A 15,110-nucleotide genomic window follows, 5' to 3' on the forward strand; every position below is an offset into this window, starting at 1 on the left:
GCTGTGGCTAGAAAAGTTCTTCCAAGGATGACATAGTCATCCTCATCCTCTCCTATGTCCAACACAATGAAGTTTGCAGGGATGTAATGGTTTTCAACTTTAACTAACACATCCTCTACTATGCCATATGGCTTCTTCATGGTCTTGTCTTCCATCTCTAAAGAGACGTGTGCAGCTTGTACCTCAAGAATTCCCAACTTCTCCATTACTGAGAGTGTCATGAGGTTAATACTTGATCCTAGGTCATACAGAGCTTTTTCAAAGTCATAGTGCCTATGGTGCAAGGAATCAGAAAGCGTCTAAGATCTGGAAGCTTCTGAGGTAGCTCTTGCTGAAGCAAAGCATGGAGTTCTTTCGTAAGCAGTGAGGTTCTTCCTCTAGAGGCTTTGTACAAAATAGTTTGGCGTTCAGCTTCATTAGAGCTCCTAGGAAACGAGCAACTCGCTCTTTCCTAGTGTCTTCATCCTCACTGGAGGATGAGTAGTCATCAGAACTTATGCACTACAGAAGTTCATTCAAAGGAACCTTTATAGTCTTTATGGTTTCCTTTGGTTCTAGGCTAGAGGGTTCTTGAGTGGGCTTCAGGCACTCAAAGGGTGTGCTTCGGTTTGGCGTTCAATGCCAGCTCTGTCAGCTTATTGGGTGTTGAACGCTCTTGCTATCTACCCTGACTGGCATTAAACGCCAATCTCTCTAGCATTCTGAGCGTTGAACGCCTAGCAGGGATGTCTTTGCTGGCGTTCAACGCCAGCTTCCCTGTGCTAGTGGGCGTTGAACGCCCAGTGAAGGCTTCTTCACTGGCGTTCAATGCCTTCCTATTCTCCTCCAATTCGGCCTCAACCTCCATGGTTATGGCCTTGCACTCTTCTCTAAGATTAACCTCTGTATTACTGGGAAGAGTGTCTGGAGTGATCTCAGGGATCCTCTTGCTCAGTTGACCAACTTGTACCTCTAAATTTCTAATGGAAGATCTTGTTTCATTAATGAAACTGTGGGTGGTCTTAGTGAGGCTGGAGACTAGAGTGGCTAAGTCAGAGAGGCTCTACTTAGAGGTCTCCATATTCCCTTGAGAAGATGGGAATAGTGGTCTATTGTTGAACCTATTCTGCTTCCTACCACCTTTATTGAAACCTTGCTAAGGTTTCTAATGATCCTTCCATGAAAGGTTAGGATGATTCCTCCATGAAGGGTTGTAAGTATTTCTATAGGGTTTTCCCATGTAATTCACCTCCTCTATGGTGGGTTGATCAGGATTATAAGCTTCTTCTTCAAGAGAAGCTTCCTGATTACTGCCAGCTGCAGTTTGCATCCCAGTGAGATGTTGAGAGATCATGTTGACCTGTTGGGTCAAGATCTTATTCTGAGCCAAGATAGCATTCAGAGTCTCAACTTCATGAACTCCTTTCTTCTGAGAGGTTCTATGGTTTACAGGATTCCTATCAGAGGTGTACATGAATTGGTTGTTTGCAACCATCTCAATGAATTCTCTAGCTTCTTGGTATGCAAAATTGTTATTCAGGTTGTGAATTATTGTTCGAAATTGATTCCCTGGTGATGGCACCAAAAACGGATGCACAGAACCATGGTCTAAACATATCTTCACAACTTCGCATAACTAACCAGCAAGTGCACTAGGTCGTCCAAGTAATAAACCTTACGTGAGTAAGGGTCGATCCCACGGAGATTGTTGGTATGAAGCAAACTATGGTCACCTTGTAAATCTCAGTCAGGCGGATATAAAATAATTATGGAGTTTTCGAAAATAATATAATAAAATAAGGATAGAAATACTTATGTAAATCATTGGTGAGAATTTCAGATAAGCGTATGGAGATGCATTCATTCCTCTGAACCTCTGCTTTCCTGCTGTCTTCATCCAATCAGTCTTACTCCTTTCTATGGCTGGCTTTGTGTAAGGATGTCACCGGTGCCAATGGCTACTTTCAATCCTCTCGGGAAAATGGTCCAAATGCTCTGTCACAGCACGGCTAATCGTCTGGAGGCATCACCCTTGTCGTTGGTTGCATCCTATTCCTCTCTGTGAAAATGGTCCGATGCGCTGTCACTGCATGGCTAATCATCTTGGAGGTTCTCGATCATACTGGAATAGAATTTACTATCCTTTTGCGTCTGTCACTACGCCCAGCACTCGCGAGTTTGGAGTTCGACACAGTCATTCAATCCCAGAGTCCTACTCGGAATACCACGGACAAGGTTTAGACTTTCCGGACTCTCATGAATGCCGCCATCAATCTAGCTTATACCACGAAGATTTTGATTAAGAGATCTAAGAGATACTCATTCAATCTAATGTAGAACGGAAGTGGTTGTCAGGCACGCGTTCATAGGGAATGATGATGATTGTCACGTTCATCACATTCAGGTTGAAGTGCGAATGAATATCTTAGAAACTGAATAAGTTGAATTGAATAGAAAACAGTAGTACTTTGCATTAATCCTTGAGGAACAGCAGAGCTCCACACCTTAATCTATGGAGTGCAGAAACTCTACCGTTTGAAAATACATAAGTGATAATGGAGTTCATTGGTCTCGGCCCTAGAGGGGAACCGGAGTAACCAAAGCTACGAATACAATGATAAAAAGTTCTATTTATAATAAACTAGTCACTAGGGTTTACAGAAGTAGGTAATTGATGCATAAATCCACTTCTGGGGCCCACTTGGTGTGTGCTTGGGCTGAGCTTGAAGTCTACACGTGGAGAGGTCATTCTTGGAGTTGAACGCCAGCTTTTGTGCCAGTTTGGGCGTTGAACTCCACTTTGCAACTTGTTTCTGGCGCTGGACGCCATAATTGGGCAGAGCTGGCGTTGAACGCCAGTTTGCGTCGTCTAAACTTGGATAAAGTATGGACTATTATATATTGCTGGAAAGCCCTTGATGTCTGCTTTTCAACGCAATTGGAAGCGCGCCATTTTGAGTTCTGTAGCTCCAGAAAATCCATTTTGAGTGCAGGGAGGTCAGAATCCAACAGCATCAGCAGTCCTTCTTCAACCTCTGAATCTGATTTTTGCTCAAGTCCCTCAATTTCAGCCAGAAAATACCTGAAATCACAGAAAAATACACAAACTCATAGTAAAGTCCAGAAATGTGAATTTAACATAAAAACTAATGAAAACATCCGTAAAAGTAACTAGATTCTACTAAAAACATACTAAAAATAATGCCAAAAAGCGTATAAATTATCCGCTCATTACTTCTGCAGGTGTTTTCTTCAATTAGAGGGATCCACCTGCAAAGCTATCCAAGGAAATATTAGATATCTCAGATAAGCCATCACAGAACACGCCTATGAGGGACCATTCTGAGAGCATATTAGGAGGACGTCTCCTGATCAGCTGCTTGTATCTTTTCCAAGTTTCATAGAGTGATTCACCTTCTCTTTGTCTGAAGGTTTGAACTTCCACTGTAATCTTGCTCATCCTTTGAGGAGGAAAGAACTTAGCCAGAAAAATATTAACTAGCTTTTCCCAAGAGTCAAGACTCTCTCTAGGTTAGGCATCCAACTAGAACTTAGCTCTGTCTCTTAAAGCAAAGGAAAAAAGCATAAGCTTGTAGACTTCAGGATTAACTCCATTAGTCTTTACAGTATCATAGATCTGTAAGAACTCTGCTAAGAACTGATGTGGATCTTCTACTGGAAGTCTATGGAACTTGCAGTTCTACTGCAGAAGAGAGACTAACTGAGGCTTAAGCTCAAAATTGTTAGCTCCAATGGCAGGTACAGTAATGCTTCTGCCATAAAAGTCAGAAGTAGGTTTGGTAAAATCACTAAGGACCTTTCTAGGCTCCTCTTGTGGTTCGGCTATATCCTCTATTTCTTGTTCAAAACTTTCTGAAAGGTCTCTTCCAGAGTGTTGTGCTTTAGCTAGTTGTAAACGCCTCCTTAAAGTCTTCTCAGGTTCAGGATCAAGAGTTAAGAGGGTTCTTTATCCCTGTTCCTGGTCATAAACAAGAAAAAAAGAAAAAGAAATGAAAGAGACTGCCAATAGACAAGAAGCTCCTCCTTAAAGTCAAAAGTAGATGAAGAAGAAGAAGATAAAAAAAATAAAAATAAATAAAATAAGTAAAGGAAAAATACCTTGGATATAGTAGATAAGAGTAAATAAGAGAGGATGAAAGTTGAGAAGAAAGAATAGAGAAATCACAAGAGAGCTTTCTGTGCCAATTGGCAAGAAGCTCCAAATGAGAAGACAAAGATTGTAGGCAAAGAGTCTATTATAGTAGAGTTGAATGAATAGAGATGAGAAGAGAAGATGTATAAATAGAAAATGTAAATTAAAATATTTTTATTTTTATCTAATTTATTTAATTAATTTTTGAAAAATAGCTTAATTAATTTAAAAAGAATTTGAAATTTAAATGTTAAATTTTCGAAAATAGAAGGGAGAGGGAGAATTAATTTTTCGAAAATTGAGAGAGAAGGGAGTTAGTTAGGTGGTTTTGAAAAAGATGAGAGAGAAGAAGAGAGATATTTTCGAAAATTAAGGAAGAGAAGAGTTAGTTAGGAGGTTTTGAAAAAAAAGAAGAGAGAGAAATAGAAATATATTTTCAAAAATTAAGATGAGAAGAGTTAGTTAGGAGGTTTTGAAAAAGAAAAGAGAGAAAGAAGAATAGAAGTGATTTTCGAAAATTGAGAGAGGGAAAAGTTAGTTAGGTGGTTTTGAAAAAGATGAAAGAGAAGATAAGATATTAATTAAGAAAAGATAAAAAAACAAAAGATAGGATAAGAAAAGATTTAAATTTAAAATAAGATAAGAAGTAAGATAATAAAAGATTTTGAAATTAGAATTTGAAATTAGAAAAAAATAAGATATGAAATTAAAAAGATTTGAAATTGATTTTCAAAAAAGATAAGATTTTAAAATTTGATTTTGAAAAAGATATGAGTTAAAAATTAGAAGTTAGAAAAGATAAGGTAAGAAACAAAAAGATAAGATTAGAAAATTGATTTTGAAAAGATTTCATTTTTAAAAATTTGAAATTTGAAAAAGATAAGATGAGATTTTTAAATTTTAAAAAAGATATGATATGATTTTGAGAAAGATAAGATTTTTTTGAAAAAGATATGATTTTTAATTTTTGAAAATATTTGATTTTTTGAAAACTTGACAACTAAGATATGATAAGATAAAATTTTGAAATTAAAATCTGAATTTTTAATGCAAAAATTCGAAAATTAAGTTAAAATTAAGTTAGAAAATATATATTTTTTTTATTTTTGAATTTTATGATAAAAGAGAAAAACACACAAAACACACAAGACTTAAAATTTTTAGATCTATCACCCCTTTATTTTCGAAAATTTTTGGAGAGAAACACCAAGAGACACCAAACTTAAAAATTTTAAGATCAAGACACATACAAGACTCAAGAACACTTTGAAGATAAACAAGAACACAAAGAACAAAATTTAAAGACTCAAAGAACTAAAGAACATTAAAAGAACACCAAACTTAAAATTTTTAGAAAACTAAAACCAAATTTTCGAAAATTGCAAGAAAAAAAAAAGAAAACACCAAACTTAAAGACTTGACACAAGAATTAACCAAAGAAAAATTATTTTTGAAAATTTTTTGAAAGAAAGACTCAAAGAACATGAAATTACCAAGAACATACACACATTCAAAAAATGTAAGGATTAAACAAAAATAAAAATATTTTTGAAAAATTTTTTGAAATTTTTGAAAATTAAAGAGGGAAAAATAAATTTAAAAGACACAAAGACTCAAACTAAGAACAAAAATTGAACAAAGAAAAGAAAAATATTTTTTGAAAAAGTTTTAAGAAATTTTTGATTTCAATTGTGTATTAACACATACATCATTAATATCAAATAAACCATGTTGATCGATTAACCCGATACATAATAATTAGCATATACAATTTTATATAACGAACTAATAAAATCTTATATGTAAAGATTATATTTAACGATATTATATAATATTTAAAAAAAATCTGTATAATATAAAAATATAAATTGCAATATAAATAAAAAATGTTTCACTGTAAATTTCAATGTAAAATATATATTTTAAAAGTTTAGCTAATAACTAAAATTTTTTAAATTATTTATTTCATTAAATACATAATAAATACATTAAAAATTAAATTTCATATTTTTTATAAAAAAAATTTAATTATTTAACATGTAACTTTCAAATACATGGTAACTAAATTAATATAATGAAAATATAATTTTGGACCGCGTCGAATCTGATCTACTCGAAGCATGGGTTGCATTTATTGAAAAAATCACACTCAATAAAAATAAGAAATTTAATCTAAAAAAATTATACTTCAAATTCGAATGAGGCTTTAGATCGGATAGGGTCTTAAACACGTCAAGAAGAAATTCATCACGGTTAGAGATCAGAAAGTAGAGTTTAATTTTTATGTAACAGTGAAAAATGTTTTATACCTTTATGCAATTATAACTATTATTTTAAATGATTATGATTAATATAAAAATTATTTTTGCTAACGTAACGTTATGTGATTGAATTTATGTAAATATAACACAATATATTAAAATTAAATTCTAAAAAATATAATAAAAATTAATTAACGAAAAAATTTTCCATAAAAGCAGTGAAAACAAAAGTTTAATAATTACATTCATATAAACTATATATACAAATATGGTCATAAAATCTATTTAATTTAGTATTGTAATAAAACCCAGACCCATATCATATATCAAAATCAAATGTCAAATATAAATATCACTACTTAATTATGGCAATTAAACAATCTTATCACCAACCTCTATCTGCTAAATGTAGTTATTAGAGCATGGTGTTTGCACGCCACATGATTCATGTTTTCATATGCTTCCATTTAATTTTCTTCAACTTTCGTTTTCACGTCAACATCAATCCAGCATCTTACAACTTTATTCTTTTTTTCTTTCTTTTTTTCCCTAATAAATAAATCCACAAATTTTGAAATTATTGTTCCTCTGTGCTGCATGCGCCGAATGTCGATTCATTTCGGTTGAATTTTAATTTCACACCTCTTGCATTTCGTTCTTGCAACTTGCATTGCAACTGCCATGTCGTAACTATCTTTTGCTAATATTCAATTGTTCAAAAATAATTAATTATCTTTTGTACTGTATAAAAATTGAGGATTTAAAAAAAAAAAAACCTAGTTAGCGTATGAATAATTAGTTACTAATAGTTAACTAAAACTAGTTACTGATTTAATCTGATGATAAAAACTTAGGTACAATTAACAGAGAATCGTTAAATGATTTGACATGTTTAATTAAATTAGTATTTAATTATTCTCAATTATCAATTTTACGTGAAGTTAATTACAACTGAATTTTTACTTACTGATTTACTAGTCAGGTTAGTAAAAGGACGTTAATAATTAATCACATTTGTCAATAAAAAAAAGCGAATACTCGTGTGAAGTTAATATTTAAAAGTCGTTAGATAATAATTTAATTAATTATATCAAATTATTTAATAATTTTTAACTAATAATTTCACTCATGACTTGAACGGCCACAAACACTCCAAGAGATTTGAGATGAAAGGTTAGTTGAAAAATCAATTAGAAATCAGCTTAAGTACTATGCGTGTTTTATTTAATATTGAGGAAACCAATAACTTATAATTTGAACTTTTGAAGGATACTTTACCCCAAGTTTTAACTAAATTAAGTTGATCTTAGAGCAAGTGTTAGCTAGGGTTGCCCTTGGTTTAACATTTATGTGGATTATTAAGATGTTGCTAATAATAATGGTGTAGTATTTTTATATTTTATGATAAAATATAACTATAAATTAAGTAAAAAATTAAAAGTGGTAAATAAAATGTTTATTTATTTATTTAAGTTTGTCAAATTTATTTAAATAGTCAAAGCATACTACTTTATCCTAAAAGAATACATTATACTTCATTGAAAATTTAGGATAAATTGCAGTAGCTGATAACCTGGTGTTGGATAACGATCGATGGCTTACTTAGATAGTCAAATGTGTGCTATATATAAGGTGTACTATATGTAATTAACTACCATTTTGTCACGGTCATGATTTGTTTTGGTGCGTGACTCTAATACAATTAGATATCCAAGCTGATTTTAATAGAAAATATTCTCTAAAGTAAAAAGATTAATCATCATTAAATTTATTATTTTTTATCATATGTGAGTCTTATTATTTTTTTGATTCAAAAGTGATTAGATTTTTTCATAATTTTTTTAGTTTAAAAAGTTTTAATCTGATTCAATCAGATTAAGATTTAGAATACAATACATTTTAGAGAGGATAAATCTATGTGATTTTTGTGAAATAACTAAATAAACAAATAAGGAATAGGTAACAAATATAAAATAAAAAAATATAAAAGAGAGAGAAGAGTGTGTTAGCAGTATAAAAGAAGGAGAGAATTTTATTGATTGTTCGTGTATATGGCCTCAGATCATACCCTATTTATACATGTATGAAGTGTTTATGTTTCAACTTTCATTTAATGTGATTCTCTTAGAAATGGGCATCCATATCTTTTATTCTTGTCACAACACTCCCCTTTAGATGACCATTTAGAATTATACCTCGTCAAAATTTTACTAAAGAAAAACCCAATGGAAAAAAATTTTAGTGAAGGAAAAAGAGTACAATATCCTTTGTGATAGGACTGCCTCATTAAAAACTTTGTCAATAAAAACTCAATGGGAAAAAAACCTGACCAAGGAAAAAAGAGTACAGTCTCCCCCTCTTATCGACATTCTTCGACTGATCTTGGCTCAAGATACTTACTATCATGCATGATATTTAATGCCACAATATATGCAAATATTCCATTGACAATTGTCTTATTTCGGTTTCATTTCTCTCCTGTAAAGACATAATTTATCGAGATCTCATCATTTTCACAATTTTCAGGTACCTGAACGTTTTTTGGCGTTAAAATTATATCAAAATTTTGGACAACTGTAGGTGTATTTACTATGTATTTTTCAACAGGAATAGTATTTACCTTTTTTCTTTTTCGAGAATTTTTGTCTTTGGAACCGACAAGCTTGCCACGCTTCTGGCGTGAATTTGCTTCGGTGGCAATTTGTCCGACTGTGACATCAACTCGAATCGGAGCATTTTCAGCCGGTATATAGGATTTAGTAATCCTTTTCATATCAGAAAATGCATCAGATAATTCATTTGCTATTCTTTGCAAATGTATAATCTTTTGAACTTCTAGTTCACATTGTCCTGATCGAGGATCTAAATGCATCAAGGATGATGTATTCCAATTAAGTTTCTTTTCAAGAAGCTTATTCTCTCCTCCTAATGTTGGAAATTTTGATTCATCAAAATAACAATCCGCAAACCGAGTTTTAAATACATCTCCAGTTTGTATATCAAGATACCTCATTATAGAGGGAGAATCATATCCAACATATATCCCCAATTTTCTTTGGATCCCATTTTGGTGCGAGAATGTAGTACATTGGGAACATATATTGCACACCAAATATTCTTAAATGAAAAACATTTGGCTGTTGGCCAAAAACTAATTGCATAGGAGAGAACTAATGGTAACTCGTTGGCCTCAAACGAATAAGTGCTGCGGCATGTAAAATAGCATGCCCCCAAACCGAGGTTGGGAGATTTGTTCTCATAAGTAAGGGTCTAGCAATTAATTGGAGGCGTTTAATAAGTCATTCTGCTAACCTATTTTGTATGTGAACATAAGCTACTGGATGTTCAACACTTATTCCATTAGCCATACAATAAACATCAAAAGCTTGGAAAGTAAATTCACCAGCATTATTAAGACGAATTGCTTTGATTGGATTTTTTGGAAATTGTGTTTTTAATAGAATAATTTGAGCAAGTAATCTCGCAAACGCTAGGTTCCGAGAAGATAATAAGCACACATGTGACCATATCGAAGATGCATCTATTAGGACCATAAAATATCTAAAAGATCCACATGGTAGATGAATAGATCCACATATATCGCCTTGAATTATTTCTAGGAATTTAGGGGACTCAAACCCAATATTTACTGGTGATGGCCTTAAAATTAACTTTCCTTGAGAACATGCAGCACAACAAAATTCACTAGATTTAAGAATCTTCTGGTTCTTTAGTGAATGCCCATGGGAGTTTTCAATAATTCTGCGCATCATGGTTGTTCCTAGATGACCCAATCGGTCGTGCCAAGTTATGAATTCATTTGGGCTACTAAACTTCTGGTTTACAATGGCATGTGATTCAATTGCACTAATCTTGGTATAATACAACCCAGATGAAAGTGAGGGTAACTTTTCTAATATATATTTTTTTTATTTAAATCATGAGTTGTGATACATAAGTACTCATGATTTTCCTCATTCATTGTTTCAATATGATATCCATTTCAGTGAATATCTTTGAAACTCAACAAGTTTCTCAAAGACTTGGTAGATAATAGTGCATTATTTATTACGAATTTTGTTCCTCCGATAAACAAAATTATAATTCTTCCGGAGCCTTCTATCACATTGTCTGAGCCAATAATAGTATTAATATATTCTTTTTTTGGCACAAGATGGGTAAAATATATATCACTTTTGAGAATGGTGTGCGGACTTGCACTATCCGCAAGACATACATCTTCATTATATGTCCTTGTCATTCTCTTCAAAGACAAATAATAATAATAAAATGAGTAAAAGTATATGCACAGTAAAATTATATTCTTAATTAAAATCATTTTTTTAAGAAGTACTGTACATAGCATCATATATTAAAAATATTTGTTATTATTATCTTGGCACATTCAGTAATTTTGAAATTCATAAACAAAAATATTTTATCAAACATTATTCATATATATCACACTTGAAATTCAAATGCATAAAACTTAACAAGAAGTTTCTTACATTGTTTATTCACAGGATTACTTAACAATCTCACATATTAAACTATTCCATCATTGATCAAATGACCAATATTTCCTTCAGGATCTTTAAAGAAATCAGACACATCATAATGAGTGGTGAAATTTTCAACATCATTTGAAAGGAAATTTGTTTCATTTCATTTATCATCCTTTTAAAGATGCTTGAGAAAGATCGACTAGGTGCCTTGGGGTATGACAAGTACGCGACCAATGGCTCTTTCCACCACAATGGAAACACTTATCCTCTGTTGATTTATTTTGCCCATTGTTTTTTTCTTTATCCCACTTTTGGTGAGATCCTTTCTTGTGAACATAATTCCTTTTCCTTCCATAATTTTTCTTGTTTCCAAAATCTTGCCATTTACCTCTTTTGGGGTTATGATTTGCCACAATTGCTTCAGGAAATGGGACGGCGCCAGTTGGGTGCACTTCATAATTTCTTAAGAGCAACTCATTGTTGCGTTCAACAACAAGAAGGCAAGAAATTAGCTCAGAATATATTTTTTTAATCCTTTTTTTCTCGATACTGCTGCTGTAGGAGCACATTCAAGGCATGGAAGGTCGAGAAAGTTTTCTTTAATATATCGGGTTTGAGGAAGTATCACCGTCTTTTGATGATTGTACCTTTCTTCAAGGTCTTTCCACAGATCTGCATGATCTTTTAATGTGGGATATTCATTTTTCAATCATACGTCAAGATGACGACGAAGGAAAATCATGACTTTGGCTTTATCCTTCTGGCATGTATTATTTTCAGCCTTAATGGTATATCTTCAAGATCCATTGAATCAAGATGGATTTTAGCATCTAGTATCCATGATAAATAATTGTTTTTAGATATATCAAGAGTATTAAATTCAAGATGAGAGAATTTTAACATAATGAAAATTTATTATCTGGAGTCTTTCTAAAATTTGATCAGAGTCTTATACTAATAACGTATTGTAAAATAACTAAATAAACAAATAAAGAAGAGGTAACAAATATAAAATAAAGAAATATAAAAGAAAGAAAAAAATGTGTTAACAGTATAAGAGAAAGAGAAAATTTTATTAATTGTTCGTGTATATATGACCTCAAATCATACCCTATTTATACATGCATAAAATATTTATTACATATATAAAATATTTATTTTTCAACCTTCATTTAATATGATTCTCTTAAGAATGAACACTCACATCCTTTCTTGGTCTTAGCACAACAGTGATAACCTTAAATAGTTAATTAAGCTCAAAGATTGGTGGACACAATCTTGATTCCACTGGCACAAGCTAAGGTCAGATATTATTTCCTGTTCCTTACAATTTTATTTCTTAATGAAAAGAAAAATGATTTTAATGTAATAATAGCATAAATGTAATATATAATTATTTAATTGAATTAATAATTTTTTATGATCATATTCCCTCAATATAAAAAGTAAATATTATTATTACTGATTTGATAATATAATTAAGTAAATACTAAAAATATGGAAGCTATCTAATTTAATACTCTATTTAAAAAATTTAAACAAAAATAAAAATATAATTATAAGATGAATTTAATTTTGATACATTGTTAATGTAAATTATTTTACATATGTATTTAGTTATGTAATGTCATATTAGTAAAAATAACTATTTTTTATATTGATCGCGTGAAAAATCATCTAAAAGAAAGAATATAGTTGGACGATTGTGTTTTATACTGTCAATATATTAAAATTAAACTAAAAAAGAATATTCTTGTTACTTTATGGATAACTAACCGTTAATAATTTAATAAAAACTCATGAATTTGACTAAATTATCATCTAATAAGTCTCAACTATAAATTTCATGTAAAATTAAATTTTCACCGAATAATTTTTAATTGCATGTGACAGTGTGCGGTGTGACACGTATGAAACTTATACGTTGGAGGCAGGGAAAAAGAAGGCATTGTATATGGTACTGAAACTTTCTATGAAACCAAGATGCACGTTTTCTTCTAACACCAAAAAATGAAAGAAAATTAAATTACAAGAATTTGATTCGTGCACCGTCTGATGCATTCTACTGGCTGGCTTAGATAGAAATTAAAGCCGTAGAGAAGTTGAAGAATGAAGTTAGTTACATTACCTAGTCGATGAAGTTGAAATTTCAAGTCAAAAAAACCAAAAGGAGGAGGAGAACAAATTAAAGGGGGTGAGTGGTGATGATAACACATACACAGCCAAAAACTGCATCTGCTTTTGTCTCTTTGCGTGCATGAATATGACTTTTCAAGAGTACAACGCGTTCACGAAAACCACAAACTCATGCAACTGCCACCAATAACCACTTTAATTTATTCTCTACTTTGAATTCATTTATCTATATATAACTGCTCTTAATAACATTAAATCAATACAATACTTCTTTTCCTTAATTAGTACTTTTATATTCGAGTACCACATATAAAAAATAATTGCATAAAGTTGTCCCAAATAAAATATGGTAGAAACTCAAATGCAGTCGACTTCACATAAAATTGATATTTGAGAACTGTTAAATGATTTGATTGATTTGACTAAATTTTTATCTAATAGCTCTCAAGATATCAATTTTACATGAAGTCGACTTCACCTGAATTTTTACCATAAAATATTGATGTAATAATATATTATGTATATCTAGATAGATACACATTAATTAGGTTAAAGATATAGAAAAAGAATGGAGAGTATATACATTATCCCATTAGAATAATGGCTTTGCAATGCCCATTTTTCTTTTCCTTTCTAATTAATAAGTAGGGAACTGCTTAGTTCTCGATCCAAAGTTATATCAATATCAATAAAAAATAAGTACAAAGCTAAGTAGCTCTGCCCCAATCAGAACTTGAAAGTTGCCTTGCAAACTTGATAGTATTTAATTAATTAATTAATTGATAGCAATGCAAAGGGAAGGAATAAAAGGACACGTATCTGTGAGTTCAGCATGCAAGTGTTAACACAAGGAAAATTGAATTGGTGACGCAGCACTTGGGTAGTTGGGTTTGAGACAGGGTTGGCAGTAACGCACTGTGATAATAAAGGACATATTAACCGACTTGATAAGTGGTTAGTTTACTCATCTATTTAAATAAATATTAAGAATTTAAATTTTATTTTATGTATAAGCAATTTATTGATGAGAATTTTGTTTTATGTATCAGTAATTTATTGATGAACAACAGACTCTTAATAACTTATTTTAAAACTTTTAATAGTATAAAATTAAATTGAATTCTAATGTTTAGAATAAATTAATAAAATTATAGAATTAAATAAAATTTCAGTAGAATATTTATCAAATGAATTAAAATTTATAATAGATAATTTTATTTTTTATTAATATAATTTTATATTTAAATAATAAATATATTTATATATTAAATAAATTTTTTAACTAAATTTTGTTATTAACTAAAATGTGTTCACTTCTTTTAAAAAACAAAAATTAGATTAATCTAAAAATATTAAATTTAAAAAATATTATTATTAATTAAAAAATTAAATAGTTCTTCATATTTGATTCTAACGATAAACCAAAAACAGAAAATAAATATGAACTAAGAACCAACTTGTTGAGTGGTCTAATGACATAACAAGTAAAATAAAACTAGTTATTAACGATAAATTATAACAACTAACTTATGTAATTAAAATAGAGCAAAATTATGCCACTTTTTATTAGTGTTATGATTGACACAACTTCATTTAAAATATTCAGACGTATTAGTCAACGCTTGGTATCATTAATCTAGGTTAAACATATAAAATCTATACATGTGGATAATTTTTTTAGATCTATATAGTAGACCTATACATTATATTAAGTGACTTGAAGAAAAAGAAAGAGAATGAAAGTGGTAAGAGAAGAGAGAGTATGTTAAAAAGTGAGAGGCGTTGAAAGAATGTGAGTGATAAAAGTTAAGAAGTTAAAAGAATGTGAGTGATAAAAGTTAAGAAATAGTAATTAAATTATAAGGATATTTTAAACATTTTAAGTTTTAAGTAAAATCCCAATAAAATAAAATTCCAAACCGGATCTATTTGAGTCGGAATTGATTTTGAGAAAAAACAATAGAATTGAATTAAATTCTATCTAATCTAATTTAATCATTTTTGTTTCAAACACTGGAATTGAATTCCAAAAGGTTTCAAAACACCCTGTAAGTGAAACTCTAATACGCGACTAAT

This window comes from Arachis ipaensis, chromosome B7 (assembly GCF_059453495.1).
Source record: "Arachis ipaensis isolate K30076 ecotype BB chromosome B7, ASM5945349v1, whole genome shotgun sequence".
Lineage (NCBI taxonomy): Eukaryota > Viridiplantae > Streptophyta > Magnoliopsida > Fabales > Fabaceae > Arachis > Arachis ipaensis.